Below are 10181 nucleotides of genomic sequence, written 5' to 3'. Positions count from 1 at the left end.
TCCTCACATGGCCTCTCCTATCATTGCTACGCTGACGATACACAACTAATCTTCTCCTTTCCCCTTCTGATAACCAGGTGGCGAATCGCATCTCTGCATGTCTGGCAGACATATCAGTATGGATGACGGATCACCACCTCAAGCTGAACCTTGGCAAGACGGAGCTGCTCTTCCTCCCGGGGAAGGACTGCCCGTTCCATGATCTCGCCATCACGGTTGACAACTCCGTTGTGTCCTCCTCCCAGAGTGCGAAGAGCCTTGGCGTGACCCTGGACAATACCCTGTCGTTCTCCGCTAACATCAAGGCGGTGACCCGATCCTGCAGGTTCATGCTCTACAACATTCGGAGAGTACGACCCTGCCTTACACAGGAAGCGGCACAGGTCCTAATCCAGGCACTTGTCATCTCCCGTCTGGATTACTGCAACTCGCTGTTGGCTGGGCTCCCTGCCTGTGCCATTAAACCCCTACAACTCATCCAGAATGCCGCAGCCCGTCTGGTGTTCAACCTTCCCAAGTTCTCTCACGTCACCCCGCTCCTCCGCACACTCCACTGGCTTCCAGTTGAAGCTCGCATCTGTTACAAGACCATGGTGCTTGCCTATGGAGCTGTGAGGGGAACGGCACCTCCGTACCTTCACCTCCGTACCCTACACCCAAACGAGGGCATTGCGTTCATCCACCTCTGGCCTGCTGGCTCCCCTTCCTCTGCGGAAGCATAGTTCCCGCTCAGCCCAGTCAAAACTGTTCGCTGCTCTGGCACCCCAATGGTGGAACAAGCTCCCTCACGACGCCAGGACAGCGGAGTCACTCACAACCTTCCGGAGACATTTGAAACCCCACCTCTTTAAGGAATACCTGGGATAGGATAAAGTAATCCTTCTACCCCCCCCCCTCTTAAAAAAAAAAAAAATGTGTAAAGTGGTTATCCCACTGGTTATAGGGTGAATGCACCAATTTGTAAGTCGCTCTGGAAAAGAGCGTCTGCTAAATGACGTAAATGTAAATGTAAATGTACGGGTGGGTGCTGCTATGGTGACCAATGAGCTAAGATAAGGCGGGGATTTGCCTAGCAGTGATTTATAGATGGCCTGGAGCCAGTGGGTTTGACGACGAACATGTAGTGAGGACCAGCCAACAAGAGCGTACAGGTCACAGTGGTGGGTAGTGTATGGGGCTTTGGAGACAAAACGGATGGCACTGTGATAGACTACATCCAATTTGCTGAGTAGAGTGTTGGAGGCTATTTTGTATATGACATCACCGAAGTCAAGGATCGGTAGGATAGTCAGTTTTACGAGGGCATGTTTGGCAGCATGAGTGAAGGAGGCTTTGTTGCGAAATAGGAAGCCGATTCTAGATTTAACTTTGGATTGGAGATTCTTAATGTGAGTCTGGAAGGAGAGTTTACAGTCTAACCAGACACCTAGGTATTTGTAGTTGTCCACATACTCTAGGTCAGACCCGTCGAGAGTGGTGATTCTAGTCGGGTGGGCGGGTGCCAGCAGCATTCGATTGAAGAGCATGCATTTAGTTTTACTAGTGTTTAAGAGCAGTTGGAGGCTACTGAAGGAGTGTTGTATGGCATTGAAGCTCGTTTGGAGGTAAGTTAACACAGTGTCCAATGAAGGGCCAGATGTATACAAAATGGTGTCGTTTGCGTAGAGGTGGATCTGAGAGTCACCAGCAGCAAGAGCGACATCATTGATATACACGGAGAAAAGAGTCGGCCCAAGAATTGAACCCTGTGGCACCCCCATAGAGACTGCCATAGGTCCAGACAACAGGCCCTCCGATTTGACACATTGAACTCTATCTGAGAAGTAGTTGGTGAACCAGGCAAGGCAGTCATTTGAGAAACCAAGGTTATTTAGTCTGCCAATAAGAATGCGGTGGTTGACAGAGTCGAAAGCCTTGGCCAGGTAGATGAAGACGGCTGCACAGTACTGTCTATTATCGATCGCTGTTATAATATCGTTTAGGACCTTGAGCATGCTGAAGTGCACCCATGACCAGCTCGGAAACCGGATTGCATAGCAGAGAAGGTACGGTGGGATTCGAAATGGTCGGTGATCTGTTTGTTAACTTGACTTTCAAATACTTTCGAAAGGCAGGGCAGGATGGATATAGGTCTGTAACAGTTTGGATCTAGAGTGTCACCCCCTTTGAAGAGGGGGATGACCGCGGCAGCTTTCCAATCTCTGGGGATCTCAGACGTTACGAAAGAGAGGTTGAACAGGCTAGTAATAGGGGTTGCGACAATTTCGGCGGCTAGTTTTAGAAAGAAAGGGTCCAGATTGTCTAGCCCAGCTGATTTGTAGGGGTCCAGATTTTGCAGCTCTTTCAGAACATCAGCTGTCTGAATTTGTGTGAAGGAGAAGCGGGGGGGGCATGGGCAAGTTGCAGCGGAGGGTGCAGAGTTGGTGGCCGGGGTAGTGGTAGCCAGGTGGAAAGCATGGCCAGCCGTAGCAAAATGCTTGTTGAAATTCTCGATTATTGTAGATTTATCGGTGGTGATAGTGTTTCCTAGCCTCAGTGCAGTGGGCAGCTGGGAGGAAGTGCTCTTATTCTCCATGGACTTTACAGTGTCCCAAAACTTTTTGGAGTTAGTGCTACAGGATGCAAATTTCTGTTTGAAAAAGTTAGCCTTTGCTTTCCTGACTGCTTGTGTATATTGATTCCTAACTTCCCTGAAAAGTTGCATATCGCGGGGGCTATTTGATGCTAATGCAGTACGCCACAGGATGTTTTTGTGCTGGTCAAGGGCAGTCAAGTCTGAGGAGAACCAGGGGCTATATCTGTTCTTAGTTCTTTATTTTTTGAATGGGGCATGTTTATTTAAGATTGAGAGGAAATTACTTTTAAAGAACAACCAGGCATCCTCTACTGACGGAATGAGATCTATATTCATCCAGGATACCTGGGCCAGGTCAATTAGGAAGGCCTGCTCGCTAAAGTGTTTTAGGGAGCGTTTGACAGTGATGAGGGGTGGTCGTTTGACCGCGGACCCGTTACGGACGCAGGCAATAAGGCAGTGATCGCTGAGATCCTGGTTGAAGACAGCGGAGGTGTATTTAGAGGGTAAGTTAGTCAGGATGATATCTATGAGGGTACCCATGTTTACGGATTTAGGGTTGTACCTGGTAGGTTCGTTGATAATTTGTGTGAGATTGAGGGCATCTAGTTTGGATTGTAGGATAGCCGGGGTGTTAAGCATATCCCAATTTAGGTCACCAAGCAGTACGAACTCTGAGGATAAATGGGGGGGCAATCAATTCACATATGGTGTCCAGGGCACAGCTGGGGGCTGAGGGAGGTCTGTAGCAAGCGGCAACAGTGAGAGACTTATTTCTGGAAAGGTGGATTTTTAGAAGTAGAAGCTCAAACTGTTTGGGAACAGACCTGGATAGTATGATAGAGCTCTGCAGGCTATCTCTACAGTAGATTGCAACTCCACCCCCTTTGGCAGTTCTATCTAGACTGAAAATGTTATAGTTGGGGATGGACATTTCAGAATTTTTGGTGGCCTTCCTAAGCCAGGATTCAGACACTGCTAGAACATCAGGGTTGGCGGAGTGTGCTAACGCAGTGAATAACTCAAACTTAGGAAGTAGACTTCTGATATTTACATGCAAGAAACAAAGGCTTTTGCGATTACAGAAGTCAGCAAATGATAGCGCCTGGGGAGTAGGAGTAATACTGAGGGCTGCAGGGCCTGGGTTAGCCTCTACATCACCGGAGGAACAGAGGAGGACTAGAATAAGGATACGGCTAAAGGCTTTAAGAACTGGTCTTCTAGTGCGTTGGGTACATAGAATAAAGGGGGCAGATTTCCGGGCGTTGTAGAAAAGATTCAGGGCATTATGTACAGACAAGGATATGGAAGGATATGAGTAAAGTGGAGGTAAACCTAAGCGTTGGGTAACAATGAAAGAGATAGCATCACTGGAGGCACCAATTGAGTCGGTCTCCGCGTGTATGGGGGTGGGACAAAGGAGCTATCTAAGGCAGGTTTAGCTGGGCTGGGGGATCTACAGTGAAATAGTACAATTAGAAATAACCGAAACAACAATAAGCTAACCATATTGACATGGGAGAGAGGCATAAAGCAATCACAGGTGTAATTTGAGAGAGCTAAGACAACAGCTGGTAATGACGACACAGTTTGGGCTGAGGCTAAACATAAACAGGATGCTGTACCGTAAAAAGGAACAGTCCAGCAGACATCAGCTGTATAGCTGAGTTATCATAAGGTCCGGTGAACAGCAATAGGATAGTTCGGAGGTAGTTCGGGGGCTGCTAAAGCACTAGCGAGCAAGAGGCCACGGCTAGCGTGTGCTAGCGGGCCGGGGCTAGCAGATGGAATCTTCATGGTCGACGTCGTAACGGGAAGCCTGTTGTAACCACATCAGACGATTTCGTCGGCAGACCAGTCGTGTAGGATCGGCGGGGCTCCGTGTCAACACTAGGTGGTCCCGTCCGGTTGACAGAGAGGTAGATAGCCGGGAGATGGGCCTAGCTCAGGATGATTAGCCAGACCACAACGTCCATTTTGTTGCAGCTAGCTGGTAGCGATGAATCCGGAGTTAAAGGTCCAGTGATTCAGTGATTCCGGCAGAAAAACTGATATGTTCTGGGTCGATAACGCGCTGTGCAGACAGTGCAGACTGGCCGAATAATAGTCCAGACTAGAGCTGGCTGGTAGGTGGTGCAGGCCACGGACAATGGTGAAAAACCGCTAATGGTAGCTGATAGCAAGTAGCTAGTTAGCTGGCTACTCCTGTCCGGTAGACCTAGAGGTAGATAGCCGGGATATGAGCCTGGCTCTAGGCTAGCTCGAGGCTAACTGGTGCTTGCATCGGGGCCAGTGGTGATTAGCCAAACAGCAACATCCATTCGGTTGCGGCTAGCTAGTTGCGATCCGGTGATTCATGTCCAGTGATTAAATTATTCAGGCAGAAAAATCCAATGTTCTGGGTGAAATACCGCTAACTGTGGCTAATAGCAAGTAGCTGGTTAGCTGGCTAGCTAGTTTCAACTGGAGATTCTAGATAAAAGGTAAGTCAATAATAGAATCCGTTCCACATTGAGTGAGGCGGGTTGCAGGAAAGTATATTTTGTAGAAGGATGAAAAGTCTGATAGGGAAATATGTACGAAAAATACAAAAAAACAGGGTATTTACAGGCTATTTACAGACACACGACAAAAACAGGACTGCACCACTACTACTACTGCACTACTACGCCATGAAGGGCTTGTCATTAATGATTTTTTACTTGGTCTGTAACACCATGGGCCAAATAGGTGACTGTAAATTGCATTGTGTTGTATGATGCAAGAAACCACTTACACAATGCAATTAATTATTATTACCATACAGAGAATTAGACAATGTAGGCTACCCCTCTGCCTATTGGCTTATTTGCATATTCACGCCTGTCTCAAAATACAACACTGCCCCTTTAATTAAGACAAAAGCTTTTAACCTGACTAGCTTTTCAAAGACAACTTGAAAAGTAGCCTACACGTTTTTCGCTCTTGTAGGAAGCAGTAACTCCCCATTGCTGACCTATACTTACAGTGGAAGTCGGAAGTTTACATACACTTACTGTGAGGGAAAAAAGTATTTGATCCCCTACTGATTTTGTACGTTTGCCCACTGACAAAGACATGATCAGTCTATAATTTTAATGGTAGGTTTATTTGAACAGTGAGAGACAGAATAACAAAACAAAAATCCATGTAAAAAATGTTATGAATTGATTTGCATTTTAATGAGGGAAATAAGTATTTGACCCCTCTGCAAAACATGACTTAGTACTTGGTGGCAAAACCCTTGTTGGCAATCACAGAGGTCAGACGTTTCTTGTAATTGGCCACCAGGTTTGCACACATCTCAGGAGGGATTTAGTTCCACTCCTCTTTGCAGATCTTCTCCAAGCATTAAGGTTTCGAGCCTGACGTTTGGCAACTCGAACCTTCAGCTCCCTCCACAGATTTTCTATGGGATTAAGGTCTGGAGACTGGCTAGGCCACTCCAGGACCTTAATGTGCTTCTTCTTGAGCCACTCCTTTGTTGCCTTGGCTGTGTGTTTTGGTTCATTGTCATGCTGGAATACCCATCCACGACCCATTTTCAATGCCCTGGCTGAGGGAAGGAGGTTCTCACCCAAGATTTGACGGTACATGGCACCGTCCATCGTCCCTTTGATGCGGTGAAGTTGTCCTGTCCCCTTAGCAGAAAAACACCCCCAAAGCATAATGTTTCCACCTCCATGTTTGACAGTGGGGATGGTGTTCTTGGGGTCATAGGCAGCATTCCTCCTCCTCCAAACACAGCAAGTTGAGTTGCCAAAAAGCTCAATTTTGGTCTCATCTGACCACAACACTTTCACCCAGTTCTCCTCTGAATCAGTCAGATGTTCATTGGCAAACTTCAGACGGCCCTGTATATGTGCTTTCTTGAGCAGGGGGACCTTGCGGGCGCTGCAGGATTTCAGTCCTTCACGGCGTAGTGTGTTACCAATTGTTTTCTTGGTGACTATGGTCCCAGCTGCCTTGAGATCATTGACAAGATCCTCCCGTGTAGTTCTGGGCTGATTCTTCACCGTTCTCATTATCATTGCAACACCACGAGGTGAGATCTTGCATGGAGCCCCAGGCCGAGGGAGATTGACAGTTATTTTGTGTTTCTTCCATTTGCGAATAATCGCACCAACTGTTGTCACCTTCTCACCAAGCTGCTTGGCGATGGTCTTGTAGCCCATTCCAGCCTTGTGTAGGTCTACAATCTTGTCCCTGACATCCTTGGAGAGCTCTTTGGTCTTGGCCATGGTGGAGAGTTTGGAATCTGATTGATTAATTGCTTCTGTGGACAGGTGTCTTTTATACAGGTAACAAACTGAGATTAGGAGCACTCCCTTTGAGATTGTGCTCCTAATCTTAGCTTGTTACCTGTATAAAAGACACCTGGGAGCCAGAAATCTTTCTGATTGAGAGGGGGTCAAATACTTATTTCCCTCATTAAAATGCAAATCAATTTTTTTTTGGTTTTTATGGATTTTTTGTTGTTATTCTGTCTCTTGCTGTTCAAATAAACATACCATTAAAATGATAGACTGATCATTTCTTTGTCAGTGGGCAAACGTACAAAATCAGCAGGGGATCAAATACTTTTTTCCCTCACTGTACGTTGGAGTCATTAAAACTTGTTTTTCAACCACTGCACAAATGTCTTCTTAACAAACTATAGTTTTGGCAAGTCGGTTAGGACATCTACTTTGTGCATGACACAATTCATTTTTCCAACAATTATTTACAGACAGATTATTTCACTTATAATTCACTGTATCACAATTCCAGTGGGTCAGAAGTTTACATACACTAAGTTGACTGTGCCTTTAAAAAGCTTGGAAAATTCCAGAAAATGATGTCATGGCATTAGAAGCTTCTGATAGGCTAATTGACATCATTTGAGTCAATTGGAGGTGTACCTGTGGATGTATTTCAAGGCCTACCTTCAAACTCACTGCCTCTTTGCTTGACATCATGGGAAAATCAAAAGAAATCAGCCAAGACCTCAGAAAAAACATTGTAGACCTCCACAAGTCTTGTTCATCCTTGGGAGCAATTTCCAAACGCCTGAAGGTACCACGTTCATCTCTACAAACAATAGCACGCAAGTATAAACACCATGGGAGCACGCAGCCGTCATACCGCTCAGGAAGGAGACGCGTTCTGTCTCCTAGAGATGAACGTACTTTGGTGCGAAAAGTGCAAATCAATCCCAGAACAACAGCAAAGGACCTTGTGAAGATGCTGGAGGAAACAGGTACAAAAGTATCTATATCCACAGCAAAACGAGTCCTATATCGACATAACCTGAAAGGCCGCTCAGCAAGCCACTGCTCCAAAACCACCATAAAAAAGCCAGACTACGGTTTGATGAAACAAAAATAGAACTGTTTGGCCATAATGACCATTGTTATGTTTGGAGGAAAAAGGGGGTTGCTTGCAAGCTGAAGAACACCATCCCAACCGTGAAGCACAGGGGTGGCAGCATCATGCTGTGGGGGTGCTTTGCTGCAGGAGGGACTGGTGCACTTCACAAAATAGATGGCATCATGAGGAAGGAAAATTATGTTGATATATTGAAGCAACATCTCAAGACATCAGTCAGGAAGTTAAAGCTTGGTCGCAAATGGGTCTTCCAAATGGACAATGACCCCAAGCATACTTCCAAAGTGGCAAAATGGCTTAAGGACAACAAAGTCAAGGTATTGGAGTGGCCATCACAAAGCCCTGACCTCAATTATATTGGACATTTGTGTGCAGAACTGAAAATGCGTGTGCGAGCAAGGAGGCCTACAAACCTGACTCAGTTACACCAGCTCTGTCAGGAGGAATGGGCCAATATTCACCCAACTTATTGTGGGAAGCTTGTGGAAGGCTACCCAAAACGTTTGACCCAAGTTAAACAATTTAAAGGCAATGCTACCAAATACTAATTGAGGGTATGTAAACGTCTGACCCACTGGGAATGTGATGAAAGAAATAAAAGCTGAAATAAATCATTCTCTCTACTATTATTCTGACAATTCACATTCTTAAAATAAAGTGGTGATCCTAACTAACCTAAGACAGGGAATTTCTACTAGGATTAAATGTCAGGAATTGTGAAAAACTGAGTTTAAATGTATTTGGCTAAGGTGTATGTAAAATTCTGATTTCAACTGTATCTATAATTGAGCTAATAACTTGCTAACTGGCAAAGAATATCAACAAATGTGCGCACGCGTGGCTCTCACCTCTGATCTGAACTGATCTGAAAAGCGCATTCACTTGCAGGTGATTGAAAGACTGCTGGTGGGCTAACCTGCCAATAGAATTCTACTCAGTTGTGTTCTGGCTCTGCCTACAACAAAATCACTGACTCAATCTTACAAAGTTAGGTTTGTTTAGTTGCATTGAAGGGACTGATATAATGTTGATTCGATCACAGAATTTTTTTTGATCTATATAGTGCAAACTAATGGGGCGAACTCAGTGAAGTTCAATCTCTTGCTTCTCTGTGCGGCATGGCATAATCTTCTACCCGGCATTCCTGCATGTCCCCCCCACATTCTGAAGATGCAATTTTGTCCCCCCCAGTTTTATCATTGGAATGTGATACAAAATGAGTCAACGGTGTGCTTTAGGACCATGCGGATGCCTCCGAGCGGTCGGGTAGGCTGTTTGGAGTGTTTATCTGACTGGATAAAAATTACAAAAAAAGAATTAATATTTATGTCTCCCCCACTTCTAAAACCAAAGTTGCGCCCCTGGTTTCATGTATAAGGGTCAGACCTGGTTATACCAGGTGCTGTAAGCTTTTTGCTCCAGTAGAGTGCCCTGTTGTTGCATCAAGCAACTGAAACACATTTGAAATGTCCAATGCAGCCATTTGTATCTCAATATCAAATAATATCTGGGTAAGTACCTTACTGTGATTTCTTTCAATTAAAATGGTCAAAAAGAAACAAAAATAGCTTCTTAGCAAAGAGCAATTTCTCAAGCAAGAATTGTCTAGGACTGTCTGGGAGTGCAACCTGGTCTCAGAGCATTTCGTATTGTTCTGTTCGTAAATTCGAGACACTCCATTTAGAATGATGTTACATTTGGTATGATTACATAAGACAGCTGGTTACTTAAGGCAAAAACGAAAGTAGGGGGGTTTGACGGAGTGGATGGGAACTACACTGGACTTTGTGCAAACTGGAAACGGCATATCCTGAGGTTGCATTTATTGTAGCTGGAGACTTTAACAAAGCAAATCTGTGGAAAAAGCTACCGAAGTTATATCAACACACTGCCTGTAGTACTCGCGCTTCAAAAACTCTCGACCATTGTTACTATCCCTTCTGTGATGACTACAAGGCCCTCCCTCACATTCCCTTCAGCAAATCAGATCCCGACTCCATTCTGCTCCTCCCTTCCTATAGGCAGAAACTCAAACAGGAAGTACCCATGCTAAGGTCTAGTCAACGCTGGTCTGACCAATCGGAATCCATGCTTCAAGATTGTTTTGATCACGCGGACTGGGATATGTTCCGGGTTGCCTCTGAGAATAACATTGATGTATACACTGACATGGTGACTGAGTTCATCAGGAAGTGTATATGGGATGTTGTTCCCATTGTGA

The sequence above is a fragment of the Coregonus clupeaformis genome, chromosome 29 (genome assembly GCF_020615455.1).
Source record: "Coregonus clupeaformis isolate EN_2021a chromosome 29, ASM2061545v1, whole genome shotgun sequence".
Lineage (NCBI taxonomy): Eukaryota > Metazoa > Chordata > Actinopteri > Salmoniformes > Salmonidae > Coregonus > Coregonus clupeaformis.
Note: the sequence above shows the minus strand (reverse complement) of the source record.